The sequence below is a fragment of the Drosophila navojoa genome, chromosome X, assembly GCF_054131105.1.
Source record: "Drosophila navojoa isolate 15081-1374.11 chromosome X, UAZ_NAV_1.0, whole genome shotgun sequence".
Classification (NCBI taxonomy): Eukaryota; Metazoa; Arthropoda; class Insecta; order Diptera; family Drosophilidae; genus Drosophila; species Drosophila navojoa.
Window position 1 is genome coordinate 27,603,793 of NC_142895.1, and position 23,213 is coordinate 27,627,005.

Sequence of the window (23,213 nt, forward strand, 5' to 3'; positions counted from 1 at the left end):
ACTACAATCAATAAAATAAAATTATTGAGATGCACGGGCCGCACACAGGCTGGGAAAATGCGTTAAGCAGGAAAACGCTTGAAACCTGAGGCAGCGGCAATCTGCTCATATAGATTTATGTGTGTGTCTGCTGTGTGTGTGTGCGTGTGTGTGTGTGTGTGGTACAGTCTCAAGCTCAGGGTGTTTGACTCTTCAATTGAGCTGCGCATATGTTGCAAGTTGCATGTGGCAAGCCGAATGCCAAACAGAAGCAAGGCACAATGAGCCTGATAATGAAATATAATTTATGTGCAACAGCTGGGCCGGTAGGTGGGGTGGGCTGGTGTGGGTTTTGGGTACGAATTGAATGCATATCGATGTTTGTATTGGGCATATCAATATTTTTATGAGCGACGGGGTGTGACTCGCACTCTCCCCCTCCCTCTCCCTCTCCCACTCCACATTCAATTTTTCCTTGCCATTTGCCGCACAATTTGTCAGTTCGGTGGAAGCCAATGACAGCGCGTTTGCCCCCTCCCCCCGCGATGTCAACGAAATTGCGACGCACGACGGCCTAACCACGATGGCGGTCATAAAAGCCGTTTCTCTGTTTCCGTGATTCAATAGTTTGAGTTCCGTTTACCCTTTTGACTTTTGCAACCCCTGCGGCCACACAACACATCCTGTTTGCTCAACAATAAAATAATATCCTGTAATCCTGTGCGCGTGCTCTCAATTATGATGAAGCGCTTTGCTCAATTGCACTGCATTGCACATGCACTCATACACACACACACACAAACACACACACACACAGGCTCTTAGAGAAAGACAGAAATAAACACACATGAGTGAATGGGAAAAACTGGTAAATGACGCACAGTGGGGCCTCTGCCCGCAAAATGGAACAAAAATCTACATTTTTATAGATTTGACCATTAAAGGTTTCATCAGAGAGTCAGATTAAAGAGCGCGAAGATGAAGTTTGTTTAGAGTAATGTGAAAAACAAAATGCATTTATCTATTGAACTAAAAGAAAACTCAACGATATGAAATATGAACTACTTCTACTTCATATTTAGGTATCGTTGAGTAAATATTTTGCATACTGTTCCAGTAATTTGGGAACTATATTTCTGTTAACTTCAATATTATTTTCTTTCACGCAAAGTGACTAAGCTAGATTAATTAGATTGGATTATATTAGTAATGTATCTATCCTCTATAATCTAAATCAACGAATGACAGCCCGTAGTTAATCGTCTCGTTTTTAAGTAACCAATTTTGTTTTTATTATCAATATATATTCTTACTAGATTTGTAAGATTCAATCAAATTTGATCATCTATAAAACAAATTTTTTTTTTTTAAATCGTTTCCCTCAAATGAAAATCGCATTTCTAACTTGAGAGAAAATTATAAAAACACTATCTTAATAAAGCCCTTTTGTGTATAAATTAATTTTGAAATATTAAAAAATAAATCTGCTTTTAGCAATTAATATTTCAGTTTTCGATTTATTAATTTTCATTTAATTTCTGTAATGAAAGATGAGCAAATGTCCCACTGTAGGTCGTAGGGTGTCCTGTGCGTCAATCGCTGCGTGTGCAAGTCCTCACATCAGCAACAGATTGAGCTGAATACACTATCTGACAGAGGGAGGGTTGACAGCCCTACCATACTCTTTGACATGTCAAAATACGTTGCTATATATACATATATATCTATATCTATATATATACAGACAAAGGAGTGCTCGACTTTTTTAATAAGTGTTCAATTCCCAGCTTTGCTGTGGCAAGTAAGATTCGAATCTATAAGCTATGCTACAGATATAAACAGATATATATGAGTGAAGGTTTGATTACTTAAATAACTTTATATAGATATATTTGATTAATATAGAAAAAGCTATCTTACTTCTTACTTCTAATCCCAAGAGTCCCAGCAGTAGATGATGGCACTTGATGATACAGATTTGTCTGATTATATGTTTTGTGTAATATCCGCTTGAATCCAGCAGCTGTAAGGGCATCTGCTAGTCGTATAAAATCTTTAGCTATTCATCATTTATTTATTTGCTGCGACATTTGCGTAAAAAGATTTTCTCAACTCACGTAAAAGGGCAACGCTGTGTACATAAAATACAATGGAAAATTTTACGTTTTTAATTACGACGTAGAATTTATTTTTGGACACAAGAGCCACGTTAATTGTTTTCAGTAGCTGGCAGCTCCTTTTTGTGTTTCCTTTTTATTTCGGGCTTTGCTCTGTTTTTAAGGCCTCCCACCTCAAGTCGCATTTATTTATATCTTATTAGCATTTTCATTTCATTTACCCATAGAGGGAGTAAGAGAGGCAGAGAGACTGTGCCAAGGGAGCATTTGAAATACCTAATTGCAATTAATTGGCTAAATCAAATAGCCTTTACTCTAATTGCTACAGAGTTTCAATAAGAAGAAATGTATTTAAATATATATATATATATAAATAGTATATACCCGAACATTTGTGAATAATTGAGAGACTGGCTGACTGGAAAATACCTGTTCCAAGGAAAGATCAAATGCAGAGTTTTTCAATTGCAGACATTAAAGGTCAGCCCAGTCTACTTAATTGCTTTCATTTACCTTTTCACTTTTACAAAAATTAAATGTGTCTTGGACTGAGATTGCAATAAGACCAGACATATGGAATAATGAACTAATAAACAAGCAATCAATATCAAATCACTACCACTCCAGCACACTTCTCAGGACACTCTGGCATAGAAAATGACGCACAAGACTCAAGAGGACATGCTCATCCCACTTACCGGATTTAATTTCATTTTCGTCTCAATATTGAACTAATCCCCACCTCTGCTTAAAGCCTCGACTACACGAGCAAACGAGGATAGTTTTACAGCTAAGGTCCCCTAGTACGCGTTGCTGCATGACAACAGCAAGCTAGAAAAGCTTTCGCAAATGAAAATTATAAATAAAGTTTGAGTTAATAAAAATAAATGAAATCACAGTATACCAAAGAGCATCACGATGGAAAACTATAAATTACCATAATAGAATTACGGTTCAAGATATTCTATTGTTTCTGAATCGATAGTGGAGAGTTAGAATTTCTTTCTTATGCGTAGCTTGAATAATAATAAGGAAGAGACTCATTTACTGTGCTAATGGTAAGAATATATGTTACTAATCGATATATTTGATAATATATGCATAATCGCACACATTCTCATCAATAGCTAATACGAACTTTCATCATCGCTTTAAACACAATAGAAAACGTACATATGTCGTATTTAATAAATTTTCTATATTATTAACTTGATCAAAGTCATTGATGTATAAATGTGATATAACCATCACCACATAACCATCCCCATAATCTGGTGTCCCCATTTCCATAGACTGATGGGAATAGCACTTCTCTGCCAGGTTCCAAGTATCTCCTAGCCGGAATTTCCGGATGACGGTGTTTTAAGTCTCGTATTACGTATGATTCAAATCATGTTTATCAATGTCAATGTTTATCAATTTCAATAAATCGCAGACAAGTAATCGATTAATCGATGATCATATGTTAATAATTTACATAGTTATTTATAGGGACTTTAGGAACGATAACGTAGTATGAAAATGATTAAGTAGGCCAGACAACCTCGCTTAACCCCAGTTAGTATGAAGGCCTTTATCCCTTTAAGGCAGCAAAATATTTCTAAATATTCTTGGCTTGGTATACATAATTTATGCACAATCGGCACATGTCGTGTCGGTGTTAGTGCAGGCTTACTGTACTCAATGCTCTTTTGGAAAGGCTCTACAGCTGCCTGGCACTGGCTCTGGCACTGGCAGCTCGCCCAGGGAGCGAATCAGTTCGTAATTTCGCGAGCCGCATATCGAATTTCAGACGTGCTTAACACGCGTTTCGCAAAGCTCTTTGTGCGCACGAAGCCTTCGCTTGCACAGGATAAGGATGAATTCATATACCTAATGAAGGGCAGGTAAATACATGCACACAGCCCATACATATGTATATATATATATGTATGTATGTATTTAATAATAAAGAAATCTTGGGGTTCGCCGTAAATGGGTTTGCTGCTGGTCACGAGCTCAGCGTCTGGCATTGAATTTCTGCTGAAGGGATCAGCCGACTCTTTCGGATGGATGGCATAGCATACTTTTCGGCCCAGACATGGGGACAATCCGCAGGTTTAGAGCTGTCTGCCGGGGCAAAGTTATTAAACGTCAATAAAAAGGCGAGTTGATTTCATCATTTCTGATTTCGAGCGAACTTTGCCCACTGATGCTCCGCTGGCTCCGGACTGCGCCAGACCAACAAATAAATAAACACAAATTTCGAGTTCAGCAAACAATTGTCGAAATGGTAAAGGCAAAGGCAACAGCAATGGCAAAGGCAAAGGCAGCAGCAATTGTCAAAGCCGCAAACCGAATGGCATCAGTTTCCATGGAAAACTGAAAATGAGTTTTCCATTGGGTTTGGCAAAATGCGCACGAGGCACGTGTTGTCGACGCGACATGACGACCAACTGCTCCACTTTATTATAATTTACAATTTTTTGTTTCTTAGCCATTTCGTGTTGTATGCTTTTCGCTCTCCCCCAGATGGTCAACTCTCTAACGTTCGTTGGCATTTTTATTCCCCCACCAGATACCCTGTAGCTAAAAAGTACTGCTAATGGGCATGCTAGTGCACTAGATCGACAAGGGACTAAATTAGAGGGAATAGCACCATGGCGAACTATCGATACACAACTATAGGACTATCGATACTTAGCTAGAGTGCCATCGCTACTTATAGAGAACGTCATTTGCAGTGGATGAAGAGCAGGACAAGGAGGCGGACAGCCCTAGAAAGAACTAAGCTGACGGACGTTATACTATCGACCTCTATATATGAATCCAATACTTATTTTTGTCTCAAATCTTTTAAAGAATGCTTAGATCTACAATTCTGTTTCTATGATTAAGTAAACTAATACATAATTTTAAAGTAAATCAGTTGCATATATTTAACATAAATTTTCAAAATTAGTTTAGTTCAATTTTGTTTTTGTTAACAAACTCTTTTAGGGCTTTCGTAAATTAGTGTGCTTATCAAACTCTACGGAGTATGTGCACGTCGTACATCTTGCCTGAGAGAACTTTTATTTATTCTTTGCGATGTTATTGTAACTAGCCTTGCATAAAAAACTGTAGCTGCATCTGGAGCTGAAACGGGCGCAATTTTTTTTCTTTTCATTTTTGTTTTCTTTCTTTTTTGTGTTCTGCGTTGCAGCTAATTCATGGAAATGTATGTTTAATGACAAAAACAAAAGTCAGCAGCGACTAAAACAGTTGATGTTCTAAAAAGGGCACTGAACGACTGCAAGATATTGTGTACGCATGCAGCTGAAGCTGTAAGAAGTACATAGAAAGTCAACTTGAATGATGTGAAAGCTCTTAAAGGAAAAAGGTAAAGAAGGTGTTCATACTCAGATATCCGATAATCATCACAGAAATATATGCATTTTCTTGAATGATTCCTTATTTACAGGGTATGCAGAAACAAAAGAAACATACAAAATATGAGCGAAATGCGGACTGTGAAGCTGGCCGCGCATTCTCGTTTCTCATTAAAGGCAAATTTGCCTGGGCGACAACAAGAGCAACAACAACAACGGCAACAACAACAACGGCAACAATGACTGACCCACACTTAACTGTGTTAATAAGCCCAAGTCGACGTCGCATGTGGACTTTGCGTTGTCTGAGAATGCGGGCGTTGCGTGGGCGTGTGCAGCGGCTACAGCAACTGCAACTGCAACTGCAACTGCAACAGCAACTGCAACGAAACCGAAAGTGCAACTCGCATTTAGCTGGGGCCGAGTTGGTGGCAATTGTCAGTTGGCTGGCAGCTTTATGACACCTGGCATGCAATTACGTCCATGACAGGCGACTTGCAATGGAATTCTTGCCGTGCCGTTCCATTATGCAATGCCGGGCTTGCAGATGGCCGTAGGAAAAGTAGTGAGCAGACGGCTTGAGCTAGACATTGGAATAGGGAACGGAAATGGCAAGCAAAAACATATTCTGTGTGCAGCATATGCCGGCTTTCTACAAACTTTCCTGTCTGCCCCCGTCGATGTCCAACAGCTTCCGGCTGACGTCTGCCGTCTAGCGTCTGCCGTCTGCCGTCTGCTGCTTTCGGCTGTCGGCCGTCTGCTCAAGATGCATAAATCATGTGCTGGCCAAATCAGGCGGCCCACTGGCAACGGCATCATCGCCCCAATCAAATCAAGAGCGACCACATTTGCCAGCCACACACGACACCAAAACGTTTTGTGCCACAAAATGCTGGCCATACGCTTTTTGGTAGCGTCGATTTAGCCAACTCCGAGCCAACCAGCCAACCAGTCATAGCCAGTCAGTCAGCCAGCCAGCCAGCCAGTCGGCTAAGTAAGTATTTCAAGTCAATCCAGTTGCAATCGCTGACAGCCTAACACAAAAACTTAATTAAAAGCCAGACCCCCACTATGTATGCACACCAGAGCGAGCGGGACGATAGAGACAGAGAGACAGAGAGAGAGAGACACAGAGAGAGAGAGACAGATTGAGTTAGGGAGAGACATCGAGGCGCGTATCACTCGAATTGCCTCAGTTTCCCTTGCCAGTGGGCCAGTGTGGCACACATTCGGCTCTTGTGGATATATACTCTTGTGGCGGGTACATCAATCATAGCACCGCATGTGTAACGCCTAATCAATAAATAAAAGGGAACTTTCAATTCAACTGATGGCCAAAAGATATACTCTGATCATTGTTAAGATAGTAGTAAAAGATTGATTAATGATTTCTTCCCTGAATATCTGAAGAAATCAATGATTCAGTGTAGATCGGTTACACCTTTTACTACATTACTAATTCATAGTCTCTATGAAAATAAATAATAGGTTTCCTTTATCTGACAGCTTTTATAAGGAAGAATTAGAATAAGTTGTCCATATTCGATGGATCTATCTGGCTGCCGTAAAAGATTACCCATATTCAAAGGACTCGTTTTTGTTGAGGGTTATCTTTTAAATGAAACACGGTAAATGTAGGTGCAACGCAATAAGTTTATTTAACACAACAAAAATATTCAGTAACAAGTACACTACGCGACGTACCGCGACGATTTGAACTGACCGAGCCGACACACTGACATTGATCTTGCACAATGAACTTACAGACTGACCTCTGGCTCGATTTACAGCACGCTTATATACTAATTTCTATTACGCATCGAATGTTCTGGATGTCTCCTTAAGCTTCTATGTTTACGTATGCATGTACACAATCCAGAACATTCGATTTCTTATTCTAGAGACAATTAGCCTACTTGATGATGATGAGTTTTCGAGATTATTCCACAACACCCTCCCTAAAACTCAACATCTCTATAACAAATTTGTTCTTTATTCTTCATTCCTAATTTCTCTCTTAGATATAAAAATTTGGGCTTTGGCAAAGCTTTAGTAAAAATGTCAGCGATTTGTTCTTCACTCTTTACATATTTTACATCAATTTCACCTTTTTCAAATAAATCGCGTATAAAATGATATTTAACATCTATATGTTTGCTTCGTTGATGAAATTCAGGATTTTTGATTAGCTTAATCGCACTTATATTATCTATAAACAAGATGTAGTTACTTAAATTAATGTTACAATCAAAAAACAATTTCTTTAGCCATATCATTTCCTTACTTGCTAGAGCTGCACTTACATATTCGGCTTCTGTTGTTGATAAAGCTACACATTGTTGTTTTTTACTTTGCCACGTTATTGCAGCATTCGCATATTTACATAAAATTCCAGATGTAGATTTCCGAGTTTTCTTATCACCTGCATAATCAGCATCACTATATGTCTCAAAAATATTATTATTTTTACTGTATAAAATTCCCAAATCCATCGTTCCTTTCAAATAACGAAATATTCTCTTAACTAACGTCCAGTGATGCTGCTTCGGGTTTTCTAGCTCTCGGGAAACTACATTAACAGCAAAACTTATATCTGGCCTTGAAACAACTTGTAAAAACATTAAATTTCCTATTGCTTCGCGGTAAGGTGCATTACAATTATTTTGTTCAGATACATTTTCATCATAATTACATTCAACTGGCGTGGAGACAATGTTCGCATTTATCATATTAAATTTTTCTAAAATTTTCCTTATATAATTTCCTTGATATATGAAGATAGAACCATTTGGCTGCTTCAGTATTTCTATTCCTAAGAAGCATGTTACATTTTTTGTATTTGTTATTTTAAATTCCTTGTTCAAATTCTCAAATAGATTATCAATTAAAAATTCATTGGATGCAGCAATTAACCCGTCATCTACATAAATCGTTAACAAAATTTTGTCATTATTTTTAGAGTATATATAAAAACATGGATCTGCAATACTTTGTGTAAATCCCAGTTGTTTAATAACATTTGCAAAATGCTCTGTCCAGCACCTCGGTGCTTGTTTTAACCCATACAAACTCTTCAACAATTTGCAAACAGAAGAGGTACCATCTTCGAAACCCTCTGGCTGATGCATATAAATATTTTCCTTAAGAGTACCATATAAAAAGGCTGTTTTTACATCAAACTGACCAAGAAATAGATTTTCTTCAGCAGCTACACTTAACAGGAATCTCACGGTATCAAATCTAACTACAGGGCTAAAAGTCTCTTTATAATCGATCCCTTCCTTTTGTGAATAACCCTTAATAACTAAACGCGCTTTATACCTTTCCGAACCGTCTGGATTGAGCTTCTTTGTATAAACCCATCTACTATTGATAACCTTTTTATTTTCAGGTTTTGGAACAAGAACCCAAGTTCTATTTTCATGTAAAGAATTAACTTCTTCATGCATCGCAGTTTGCCAGTACTCTTTATCATCAGACTTTAACGCTTCATTATAATTTAAAGGCAAGCTTTGTGTAATAAATGTAACAGGGCAACCATAAAAATCTGTCATACGAATCTGTGATCTATCTCGCAATTGCCGACCCATTTCACTATTATTATGTTCAGTTGATTCATCTTCAATTTTATTATTTTCGTATTCACTTTCATTAGTCTCACTTTCAGAATTGTCAACTAAAATTTCAAGTTTTTTAAACTGAGCTGTAAAGTTTTCTGGTTTAAAATATACATCTCTACTTATAATTACATCTCTCATATTTGGAACATATACACGATATCCTTTGCAATTTTCAACGTATCCTACTATAAATCCTTTAATAGATTTTTTATCTAATTTTCTCCTTTTTTCTTTTGGTACATGTACAAAACATTCAGTCCCGAAAATTTTAAGATTTCCGATATCTGGCTCTTTCTTGAACCACAACTCATATGGAGTTTTATTCCCATGTTTTGTTGGACCTGTGCGGTTAATTACATAAACTGCAGTGTTTACTGCTTCTGCCCATAGAAATAATGGTAACTCAGAATTAGAATGCAACATTGATCGTGCAGCTTCAATAATAGTTCTATTCTCACGTTCCGCAACTCCATTCTGTTCAGGTGTATAAGGAGCATTAACAATATGTTTTATTCCCTTCTTATTAAAGAACAATTTAACTTCTTTATTAATATATTCTCTACCCCCATCGCTGTGAATTTCTTTAATGTTTTCATGAAATTGATTCTGAACTGTCCTGAATAAAAATTTGGAGCTTTTCAAATACTTCCGACTTATGACGTATAAAATAAACTTCCCGATAACTTGAATAATCATCTTTAAAGCTAACAAAATACAACTTTTTACCAATAGACTCTACCTCTATCGGACCGCAAACATCAGTATGAATTATCTCTCGTGCCTTTGTTGCACGGTCAATATTTTTGTGAAATGTTAGCCGATGCTGCTTCCCATAAGCACATCCTTCACAAAAGAAATCATTTTCTAGAAAATCAATATTCTTATTTTTCAAATAATCGCGAACATGTCGAACGTTTTGATGACAAAACCTCTCGTGCCATACTTGTAAAGAATCACTTTCTTTCGATTCTATTTTTCTTGTTAAATTACACAATTTTGGCATCAAAACATTCGCATCTAATTTTAATAAGTTTCCGAACCTAGAACCCGTTGCAATTATTTTATTATCACGTCTCAACAAACACTGTGTTCCTTTATTTTTAATAAGACAATCAACACCCCTTTTTGCAGCTGACATAATAGAAAATAAATTGTAAACTATTTCCGGAACATATAAAACATTAAACATTGTCGTCGCCCTTTTATTATTATTGACATAAGTTTCAATATCAATATTACCTTTTCCGTGTGCCGTGATATATTTACCGTTACCTACGCCTATCCTCAGGGGCTCCAAAAATTCTTCATAAGTAGAATACCAATCTCGACGCCTTGACATGTGATCAGAAGCTCCTGAGTCGATTACCCACACGTCATCTTCTCTGCCGTCCCTGCTCGCAATCAATCCTTTCCTCGATGATACACCCGATTCTCCTTGATTATTTTCCGCTTGACTTCCTGCATTTCTCCTTTGGTGACAGGTGTTGCTCTTGTGGCCTTTCTTCTTGCATATATAACACCTGTAGCAGTCCTTCTTCAGATGTCCCATCACGCCGCAGTTATAGCACTTCATAATTTTCTTCTTATTTTCATGTTCTCTTTTATTTTTTTCGTTTCCGGCAACTAACGCTGTTGACTCTTCAGGTACCACTTCTTGTTCTTTTGACCGCATTTCTTCTGTCATTAAACGAGTCGTCAAATTGTTCAATGTTCTTTTGCTGTCTTCGACCGAATCCCACGCACTATGAAAATAGTTAAACTTTTGAGGCAAAGATGACAGGATTCGCGACATTAACATTGTTTCAGGCACAGCACTTCCAAGATTTTTCATCTTGCTCCACAAAACTTCCAACTTTGAAATATTGTAGTCCACACTCTCACTTTCAATCCATTTGAAATCAAAAAACTGTTTCTGAATAGCCGATAAATTTTCTTCTGATTTCATATCATACACTGAGTTCAATTTTATCCACATTTCTCTTGCTGTTTTGCAGCTCACAATCAATTCCATCGGTCTTCTCTCGATAGAATGAATAATTATTTTCCTTGCAGCCTTATCAGCTTTCAAGAACCTTTTCGAGTCTCTCTCGTATGTTGCAGACTCCTGTGTCGGACACGTCAAACTACCTTCACAAACGGCAAGAACATCGTCGTCTTCTTCCAATAGCGTACGAATCATAAAACACCACAAATGCCAATTGTCTTTGTCGCGTAATCGTTCAATTCTCATATTTAATGGCTCCATTTTCATTGTCTTTATTTAGTTACAAATTTGCCACTAATTCACTTTTGTACTTGCACTCGATTTCACACTACATTACACGTTTAGCACTGTCTGGGCCCATAACCTGTTGAGGGTTATCTTTTAAATGAAACACGGTAAATGTAGGTGCAACGCAATAAGTTTATTTAACACAACAAAAATATTCAGTAACAAGTACACTACGCGACGTACCGCGACGATTTGAACTGACCGAGCCGACACACTGACATTGATCTTGCACAATGAACTTACAGACTGACCTCTGGCTCGATTTACAGCACGCTTATATACTAATTTCTATTACGCATCGAATGTTCTGGATGTCTCCTTAAGCTTCTATGTTTACGTATGCATGTACACAATCCAGAACATTCGATTTCTTATTCTAGAGACAATTAGCCTACTTGATGATGATGAGTTTTCGAGATTATTCCACAACAGTTTTTATATTATTTATTTTTTTTTTTTAATTTAAGAAAAACACAACTTGTTTTATCTTGACAATAATAATCATTTGATTTGGTTCGAATAGATTTTTTGACATTACTTTTTGAATATAATATCTGAAATGCTCTATCAAAAGATACAGGGTTGCCAGATCGGACCATCGAATATGAACAACCCTGTACTTATCTTCTTCTTAGAGATCTATTTTGTGATATACTCAAACAAATTGGGAAATTCTGCTTGCTTGACTCAAATATCATTTTATTTTGGGAATGAGAAAAAGTCTAAGCGAAAACCCAATTTAAGGACTTTAGTTTGTAACATTAACTGGCAATATTAAAGGTGCGCTATCCTAATTACGCGGAATGTGTAAGCAATAGCTAACAATTTAGGTCACGTGTAGTTAAAAAGAGAGTTCCTTAAAACCTTAATAAATGAATTTCGTAAATTCCAATAAGTCTAAAAGCCATTAAATTTCTATAAATTACCCATAATATGTATGAAAAAGTCCTCTTTTTAAGCTTATAGCAAATACACAAGCTGAGGATACTTCAACCATGTCGCCTAATGCAAATGTAAGTTAATAAATCGAATGCAATTTCTGATAATTATCTGTTTATGAAAATGGTATAGGGGTACAAAAATTTGGTGACATATATCCAATGCTTAGCAATTTAGGGTATTGCACATCTTGCTCTGTTCCGTTTCTGTTTCTGTTTCTGTTATGCATATATATAGACTTGGCTGCGGATGTGGCGAAAGTAATGCGGTCGTCTGTTCCTGGGTCAACGGTGCGTATGTGCAATGCGGACGGTCAACTAACAATTGGCAACAGGCAATAGGCAACAGCCGAGTTGAAAAACTGGCAGTTGGCCAATTATCAGCTGTAGGTGGCATTCTAGAGACCCAGTTGCAATCTGAGGCACTGATCAGTGCATGCAATGTGCCCGCGTGAACCTTGCAGCACGTTAAGTGGAGCAACAGCAGAGAAGAGCGAAAGCAACAGCAACTGAACAAAAGTGTGACTCTCAGAGCGAGTGGTAGACGAACGCGAGTCAGCCGCCTCAGACGCTGGCTGGCTGCGGCATTTAATTAGAAAAGAAACGCTAACAATTTGCCAACTATTTTACAATGTGGCGGCTTTTTAATTGGCCCCAGCCACATGTTGCATAATATGTCGGGGATTGCCCCAAAATGATGCAGCATCAACAGCGACAGCAACAGCAACAGCAACTGGCTAAAAGCAGAAACATGTTGCCCATACACACACACACACACACACACACATTCACATACATGTATATGTTGCATCGTCAGCTTCTAGGCCCCGCTGGCCCCCTCGATCCGGCCGGCAACATTTTGCGCCAAGGCGGCGTCTTAATGGTGTCAACACCGTCCGCCAACTGTTGGCAAGACTGGAAGCGAGCCACAGCAACTGCAGCAGGAGTCGTCAATTGTCCAAAATAAATAAATATATTGGCTTTCTTTGCCACTGACGGCGATAATTGGCCAAATCGTGGCCAGAACCGTTCGACTTTATGGGGATGCAGCGCTTAAGCTCTCGCTGACAATTTGACAGCGCGCGGGCAGCACAAGCTGCTGTTGCAACTGCATCTATCATTTATCACTCCGACCATGGCCTCAAATCCACGCAGCTCTCATTAAGCACTCGGCCACGTATGCAAAGCACACAGCCAGGCCTAGGCTTGCGCGCATTAGCGTTCCCAATCAATTGACTAGTTGATTATCAAAGCATCGCACTGGATAGCATATTTAGCACTCATAAGTTGTGGCGATTCGTGGACTTGATTACTCTTCTTTTCCATGCAGAAGCAAACTCTGTGGGGTTGATAAGCTCTGGAAAGTGCTTTGAGGGAGGTGGATCAACAACCAAGTGGGATACGCCAATTGATTGATCGAGTCTATAAGGAGGGATCCTTCAGATAGGTGCGATAGTTCTATAGTATGCTATATGGCCAGTGCATTACATCTGCACATACAAGAGACTGCGAATAGTTGTATCTGATTTGGACTGACAAGCGAATCCGTATACTCTCTGTACATTCTTCTTCGTCAGTCTTCGTTGAGTATATCTTTGAAGATCTTTATTAGGTCCTAGGTCTTTCTTTTATTGCAGTCCATCTTTAGAGAAGATCTTCCAAACTAATCAAATGAGGTCTCAATTTCTACTTTCAAGTTTATGAGCTGCTCATTTTATATGGATGTACAGACGAACCTGTGCAGTTCGTTCTCTTTGTGCATGAGACTTGGGAGAAGACAGCAGTCGTGCGTGATCTGCAACTAGGTCTCATTTAAACTTACCATAGACGATCTTAGCTAAGTCAGTGGGTGCAGAGAATATATTAATGTAGTTGACCTATAGAGAAAATCTAACTAACTGAATACATATATTAGGCCAGATGCTGGAGTACTAGATTGTGAAGAGTTCAACGTGATTTCTCATGGAACTACGAATCAATAAATCTTTTTTTCCTTCATGAACATGCTTAAAGTGAAGACATTTGTTGCATCCCCAGTGGGCGTGGCTGTTTTTTGATTATAATCGATGTGTAGAGCAGATCTAACTGAATAGTAATGCTGGGTCAAATGATATGCCAATATCTTTTCGAGATCATACGAGCGGGCATAGAAGTGAACCAGTAAACTCTCTGCCCCTCCGGAACAAGAATCTTAAGAGAAGTTGGCATGTTTTGAAGTATTTCTATAGATCTTCACTAGGTTCTTTTTGTATATATACCCAGTGGATGTGGATATATGTATACTATTAAAGTAGATCTGCAGCGAAGATCTAATCAATAAATAGGGACTACAGCTTCAGCTCTAAGTCTGCTTGCAATTCCATTTCATATGGATGGACAGACAGGATCTGGAACTTCATTAAGGTTCTTCCAGAGAAAATAGCATTCATCTCTGATCAGTCACTGACTTTCCTTCCTAAGGATCTTCACATATATAAAATACGATTAACTAAAAAAGATTTCTTGCATGTAGTCCATCGTATAGCATGACCTAGTTTGCTCAACTATTCAAATACCACATCAATAGTGCTAGATAGTCCATGCATTAGCTTTTAGCTTTCAAGAGTTATCGCTCGCTTGATTTGACAGCAGGTTCGTTAATCGTGCGCATGGGGATAGTTGAGTCATTATCAACCAGGCATAAATGTCACTAATCTAGCTGGCGTGCTATGTGTGTACGTACGTAATGCTATCTATCTCTCACGCCCTTCTCTCGGGCAGTTACAGTTATAGTTTCGGGCAGGCGGAATTGGAAGGGGCGAGGGGGTAGGCGAGGGGAGGGGCGTGTGTGTCGGGTCAAAGCAATAAACCTGTCGGATCCATTCCACAGCTGTTTAATATCATTGCCATATGCATGATTACCAAACCCTAAAACCGCAAAACAAAACAATGCATGATAGCAACAACAACAACAGTAACAATAACAACAGTAACAATAGCAACAACTAAGTAGAAGATATGTTTGTGGACTTTTTGGGCTGTACAACGGGACGTATACGCGCCGTTGTACTATTTGCTATATTTGCATGCCTTCACATTAGATAAGTTAAGATTGGCGATTGTCGGTTACATTGTTGTCGCTGTTGCCGTTGTTATTGCGGCTGTAATTATGCAAATTTGTTAACAACCTCTAAATACGGCAACAGCAGCAGCAGCAGCAGCAGCAGCATTTTCATTTTCAGTTTGCATTTTTTGTTGGTTTTCTGCAGCTATTGTATTTTGGGCTTGAATTTTTAATTAACATTGCGCATACGCCACATGCGCCCGGACGAAACAGAAGCGAAAAAACTGAAACAGAGAGTTAGCCACCGAACGGGCCGAATCTTGAGTCAAGCGGCACCTTTTTAAAGGTGTGCAAAGCCGTTGTTGTTGTTGCTGTTGTTGTTGTTGTTGTTGTTGCTGCTGCTGTTGTTGGCTTGGCTAAAATGTATGCCAAATAGTAAATGCAGCTAAAAATGAAATAATGAGAACACTTTTTATATATGCAAACATGGCCTAAACACTTTCTCTACAGCAACAACAGCAGCAAAAACTGCAACGAGCGCGCAACACGAATTTCGTGTCGTAAAGCTCTCAAGGAGGACCGCCGCGTCCAAGTCCGACTCCGAGTGGGTGGCTGGCAGAGCGCGCCGCGGCAACCACAGTTGAGCAACGGAGCTGTCCGGCGGTCGATCGAGTGGTGCAATGCACTTACGAGTGCGACGCGACGGCTGAGCATCGCGATGCACATGAAATTTGATTTTGACTGGCGACTTGGACATGGAAATGGGAAAATGAGCACGGGCAATGGCAATTGCGATGGGCTTGGGCCTGGGCCTGGGCCTGGGCCCAGTTGCAGTTGCAGTTGTCGTCGCTGCTGCTGCTGCTGCTGCTGCTGTCACATTTGCAATTAACTCACGAGGCGACGACATTGATTAACGAGGCGTTTTTAAGCGGCACTCAAACACGCGCTAATGTCGCGACAGACAACAATAACAAACAGCAGCAGCAGCAGCAGCGGGAGCAGCAGCAGGAGCGGGAGCAGCAGCAGCAACAATAGCAACAACAGCTGACGTTCGACAGCTCGACATACACAAAGAGCCACACGCACACACGATCACAATGGCGATAGTCGAGTGCAATGCATTCCATGTGCCACTGCTTGTAGCTCATAGATACAGATACAAATGGCAGCCCATCCAGCTAGACGCTGGCTGACGTCTCCCGACTGCGGACTGCCGACTGCGGACTGCGGATTGCTGACTGAAAACTGTTCAATTGTTAGCAATGTTTGCTAATTGAATTGAATGACCACTTGGCTGCTTAGGATGAGTCCACGATTAGTTAACAATTGACGTGACCCGTGCACACGCAGCTTCAGATGTGCCACACACACACACACACACACACACACATGCATAGCAAGATTCACTATGAAGTTCATTTATTAATTACTTTCTTTTAGATTTCATTCTTTTTGTTCATTTGCGCTTTGTGCCGAATGAAATGAAATGAATAAGCGGAAGAAGAGGAAAAAGAACAAAAGCCAAGTCGGCCGGCGTTAAGTACTTGTACTTAAAATACCCTGTAATTGTTGATAGTTGATTAAGGCTAAGGCAAGCTTAAGCGAATCGCCACGATCTGCGGGTCTCTAGCACTCAGAGGCCTTAACATATTGATTCGTGGGGTATTTACTAGTCTGCCATTGCTGTCTAGGCATTCACACTGGCTTAATTTATTACACTCGTATATGGCTAAAGAGTTATTGCCCGTGACTTTTTCGAGTCGAGGTGAACTCTAAGTGAGTGATGACCCCTCTGAAAGGCAGGCCGAGTTTTAAAATATAAATATATATGGACATATGTGGTGTATATGCATACATATATAGAATGGCTCAATATGATAAAGATAGCAATTAAGTTGGAGTATTTTAGGCAGTACTCTGCCTGAGAGTTGCTCTGATGGATCTCTGGAGCTGGAGAAGGGAGAAGAAAACCATTGAAATGGAAGGTGAATATATTCGATGAAATTCCCAGGAAGATAACTACGAAAGTATTCCCGGCTATGACTATAGTCAAGCCAAGAGATATGTAGAGTTTGAGGATAGCTGCAGGGGTCGTACTTAATTGTGGGCAACTCTTTCATCACCCAAGAAGAGAAATTGAAAACGTCGTTCCATACCTATGAGTCGCTATGTAACTCTATGTAACTAGAAATTGCAAAAGCTCTATATTCGCAAAAAATAGTTCGCATATGACCTATCTATCAATAATAACACGAGAAGAATGATAACATCCACTGGAAGTCTGCAGCGCCTGATAAGATTGAAATAATGGGATAGAATCGAATAAAAAACCTAGATAATGCCTATGCTGTCTGACATGCTCATTATGCTCCAAAGCTGCAGCAAATTAAATGGCATGAAATAAAAAGAAATATATATAATATGAAATAAAGTAAAAAAAATAAAATAAAATAAGTGAAACAAAAAGTAAAAAACAATTTTAAAACAAAATAAAATTTAAAAACATGTAAAAAAATAAATATTTTAATACATATATTATTGGTTTAAGTTAAAATATTATTATTATTATTTATTTATTAGATAATATAAAAAATATAAATCTAAAAATTATTAAACGTGCTAGCTACGAGGGCCATTGACGTGAAAATATTATATTATTTATTTTTTTAAGAAATAAATTCAAAATTTATAGAAAAAGAGTATATAATAAAAAGTGTTTAAAATAAAATTTAATTTGTTTTTAATGAATAAATTAAAAATTTTTGGAAAAAATAATATTGTAGGAAAAAAATTTGATAAAGTGTTTATCCAAGTGAAACTAAAATGAAATGAATATATATTTTAGTTCTCATTTCTGTAAGTATCTATAGATAATATTTTATAATATTGATATAATACGATTAAATTTAATATATTATATATGATCACATTTTACTCTTTTAATCATTTTGTATATACATAGTATCTGCCTTCCGTTTGGCGCCTCCTTTGGGTGAGGTCAGTGCCGCTACCTGAACATTTCGCGTTCGCTTTCGATCTCGTTTACAGCTACTTAGCATATCTTTGCCTCTCTTTACGCTTCGCATTCATTTTACGTGTATGTGTGTGTGAATCTGTATTGTTATTGTTATTGCTATAGTTATTGTTATGGTTATTGCCAGATCTATTGTGGTTGCTGTTGTTATTATGGTAGCTGCAAGCTTTTAATTAATTTGTGTCTGCTCTCTCGCCTCTACACTCTCGCCGGAGGGTATTGGCATTGCCTCGCTCCATGTGTAACGCACAGCAAAATACTTGACTTTTAACCTCATAAAATATACATATACTCGAATATATGTATATACATGCATACATATATGTATGTATGAATGTATGTGTGTGTGTATTCATGCCGAAACTTGGCAACGTTTCAAGTTTTAAATGCATTTACCTCTGCCAGCAGCAAGGGTATTTCACAAATCAATTCTTTCTTTATGAATAACATATATTATACCATTTATTGCACATGTACGTATGTGTATATATGTATGTACATGCACACATCTGAATAGTTTGCTACACAGCAGCAACAACGAATGAAACAAAACAAAAACAATTACAATCACATTACGCGTTATTAGTCACTCTGCATAAAAAATTTAAGAAAATAGTAAAAAACAAATTTATATATATACTGTATACTATATAGTATGTATATATGTATCTGCAGTGGAGCTGCGGGAAGGGCGCACAGATCGAGCCGCTAGAGAAATGTGCACGAAGGCGTTGCCCATAAACAACTTGGCTGATTCATTTGGCCCGCAGCTGTTTTGGCTATGACCAAATGGTTACTGGCCCGCTAAATTGGCAAGAACCTGCCGCAAATTGCGTTTTCTTTGGCCAAGCACAAGCACAAAGCAGTAGGCCGCATTCGAATGCCTCGAATAGCCATTTCCGAATATCGCAGCAGGAGCAACAACAACAACCAGGCTGAGAGCCAGCTGACTACAACAAAATGAAAACAAAGGCAGCCGAATAAATATTTATGCGCGATTCATTAGATCTAATTTGAAATTAAATCAAATTATCAATGCATCTCAATTTTAAGTTGAGTAAATGCAACCAAAAAGTAGAAAAAAACGTCTTTTATTTTGCTTGTGAATCAACAAAAGATATGAATGTAGTTGGACTGAAACCAAAAGCAATAAATACTTTTGCATCTATTCGAATCACAGATATCTGGAAACGTACACCTCGACTGGTATTTTGTTAACCAATCAGTATACGCGTTAAGTGTATAATTGTTGTGAGCTATGCCCATTTAGCTGTTCGCCTGGAGCTAAAGACTTAATGCATAACGGTATATCATACTCGTATATTCATCATATATACATACATATATATCATACTCGCCTGGTCTAGTCATTTTTAATTTGTTACTCACGATAATTGATGTACTCAAAGAAACTATTTGGCTAAAATTGATTTGATTCCTAAGATCGGGTGATCGCATCATTTAGCCCCTTTAATTGTTTGCTTTACTCTGATTTACACTTGGACTAACTCTGAGAGCAACACCTGATATACGGCAAAGCAGGCTATTTTGGGTATACCTATATCTTCCAAAGATGTTCAGTCAGAACTTCGTAATTCATTAGCGAAAATGATTCAACTTCTTTCGTCTGACTGAGAACGAATTAGTGTTATGCGATTACTGATGCCCACTTGAAACATATTTAATTACTTTTAATTACTTGACTGATTTAAAGTGTAATTAATAGCGATTTGCAATCTAATAGAGTAAAAAATTAATGGAGTAGAGCCTCATGTCTCCCATACGCAGTAGCCCCCACACATATCCCAACGAATTATTACTAAACTAATGTCTTATAAAGGTGAATGAATATAATAAATAATTTACGAGTGCAACTTGAATGGAAATATTTATACTTTGTGCTTTGTCTATGATTAGTAGCATCACATATGTACTATATAGCTAGTATTAGTATTATTATTTGATGATTATGAAAGATTAATACGCACATTTTAAGAGAATAACGCCGTCGCTCTGTTCGTCGCGATTCAGGCCGTGATTATTACGCACCAAGGAGTGATGCTGATGCTGATGGCTGGCATCCAGTGCGGATTTGATCAAGTGGAAGGCCATCATTAAAATGCATAACACGAATGCGTACAACTTACAAGATGCTGATTATGTTAGTTATATATAGATGCACTTATATACAATATACATATGTTTCGATCACTTGCTGCTATTGTCTTTGCGCTGCCTAGGTGTGTGCGTGTCTGTGTGTGTATCTGTGTGTGTTTGTTAAGTAATGGAATAAATATTGTAGCGGGTCATCGCCTGGCAGTGATTATCAACAATTGCCAAATCTGAGATCAGCCACCAAAATATTGCTTGAAGCATTCGTTTCTCTGTATGAATTGTTAATAAATCGACAGCTTTAATGAAATGGAAGAAGAAAACAACGGAATGAGGCGAGTATATTGGTGCTATGCCATGCTCGCCCAGAGCTTGAAGCGACTTCGATAGCCTTCGAGCCCGACTAAGCATATCTTATATATGATCAATAAATACATTTACAGCTATTACTAGCTGTTGGGCAGGTATTGGGCAGTCGGGAGCAATTGAATGATTTTGCTGCCTCGAGTACTTAAATGCGCTCGACTGATAATGCAAAGCTGTCGACGGCGGTTGCTAAGTTTGCAGCTCAAATTAATTAGTTGTCGATTTATTTTTGAATACTTATGAGGGTATGCTCATGTGCATATAAGCATAAATATGTATGTGTATGTGTGTGCTTGTTTGTTGGCAGCGACAACGCAGCGTAAACGCCTCCCCCAGAGTGAACGAAATTGTTGAGCCGACTGCTGGCTGCAGCGCCATTGTGATTAGGTCGACGGGATCGACGGGTTCGGCCAGGTCGAGTTTGGCTGTGTTGGTCATGGCGCAGCGAGCATTACGACAAAGACAACGACAACAACAACAATACACACAGCACAGCACGGCACAGCACACACATGCAGACTTCACACACACATAGACACATCAAGACTCACAGATTATTTGGCACAATCCATGCACAAAACACTTGCACTTGCACTTGCACTTTAGACACTTCACTCCGAGCGAGAGTCACAACAAAATAAGAAGACGAAGCGAGTATTGAAGAGATGAACACTCGCACACACTATGCTCTGTGTGTGTCTATTTGAGTTTGTGCACGCTCTATTATTTGTGGAGATACGAAAAAAAAATAGCACACGCACACACAAGTATCATGTAAGAGTGTGTGTAGATGGCACGGCGTGGCAAGCATGCGGCAAGCCCGACAAGATCGATTCTACTGAATCCACAATGCGCCGATAAATGGGAATGGAGCCCCAAAATGAGCCGCCAACAACAGCAAAAACAACAACAACAATAGCGACTACTAAAAAACGGCAAGCGAAACCAAAACGACGCTGACGAGGCGACGACGACTGCGACGCGATTGTCCAACGACGAGCGCCGAGCCAGCGGAGCATGTGCCACAAAAATTATCACGCTGGCTGACTGCTTGCATATGCAAGTGTGTGTTTGTGTGTGCATGTGTGTGCATGTGTGTGCATGTGTGAGTGTGTGTGCGTGTGTGGAGTCTGTGCGGCGGGGGGCATGTAGCTAATAGGTAGTTAGTAGGACCCGACAGCCTGTTGCGCTGTGAGCTAGACCTAAGTCCTTGACCTAGTCCATGTCCTAGGCATGCTGCACCAGGATAGTCTTTGTTTCCATGTTTGTTGCATAGCTTAGACTACATCTAAAACATATACATATGTATGTATGACTAACAAAAGTAAATGTCGAAGTCTGCTTCTGCCTTTGTACAGGCTCATTAAACTCATTTAGTTCATTTACATGGTAATTATACAATTTACCAACAGTTGGAAGAAAACTTTTAGCGCCGCGTCATTTATCAATTTAAAATAGTTGTGAAATAAGTTTTACCTAAAAGTATGCAAGAAAACATACAGCAATACAGAGCAAAGCCAAGTGCGAAACAACACCTCCTAGTAAAGACACAAACCACGCGGTTAGTTGCGGTAAGTCCAACTGTAGGTGGCGCCAGCACGGTCTATGAATTTCAAGCAACAGATGGCAGAATGAAATTTCTTTCTCCGTTAATCAAACGAGATTTCGGCAAACAGTTAAAATGCACAAATAAAATATTTGATTGTTTTTGCTATATTTTTGCCTTTCATTAGCTAGAAATGGTCGCATCAGGACCTAAACTTAAGATGTGTTATATGCGATTCATGACGTTAAACGGTGTATTTATATATTGTGGATAACAACATATTTCAGCCAGAATAAAAAAAAATGGATGAAGAGAAGGAAAGTCGCATAGAGAGACAGAGAGTGAAAGATATAGGGAATGGAATGGGTAAGCAGCTATGCTTATGCATCTATACCTTAGCAGAACCTGTGAACATGTCAAAGTGTCGTTTTCATTTTGCCCGTATCTATGTATATGGAATGCTTTCACTTTTCGTAAGTAGGCTTTGGCTTTGGCTTTTGCTACTTGGCATTAGTCCTATATCAGTATTTGTCATTGAGTCGAAGTTTTATTGGAAAACTGAAAGAACAGAAATATCCGAATTTGTCGTACATCTGTACAAATTAGATCTTCAGGTAAGTTGCAATCGAATGAGCTCCACAGGCAATTAATCGATGGGTAACTCAGGCAAATTCAACATGGACGCTGTAGCTGACTTCTTGATGGGGCTTTACCAACGCGCCAAACTGAATATCATGTGGCTGTTTTCCGATTGGCTTAGCAGGGATCAGCGTTTGAAACTGGAATCGGAACTGTATAACATTCCTTTCAACGAGCTCCGCGAGCTCGGCGAGGAG

General features: G+C 38.8%; 1 protein-coding gene across 1 annotated transcript in view; it reads right to left on the bottom strand.

Annotated features, from left to right (window-relative positions):
* The window catches only part of LOC108656729 (uncharacterized), a 134,984-nt gene that overhangs the window by 81,680 nt on the left and 30,091 nt on the right, over positions 1–23,213 (bottom strand). The gene's annotated exons all lie outside the window — the stretch shown is intronic.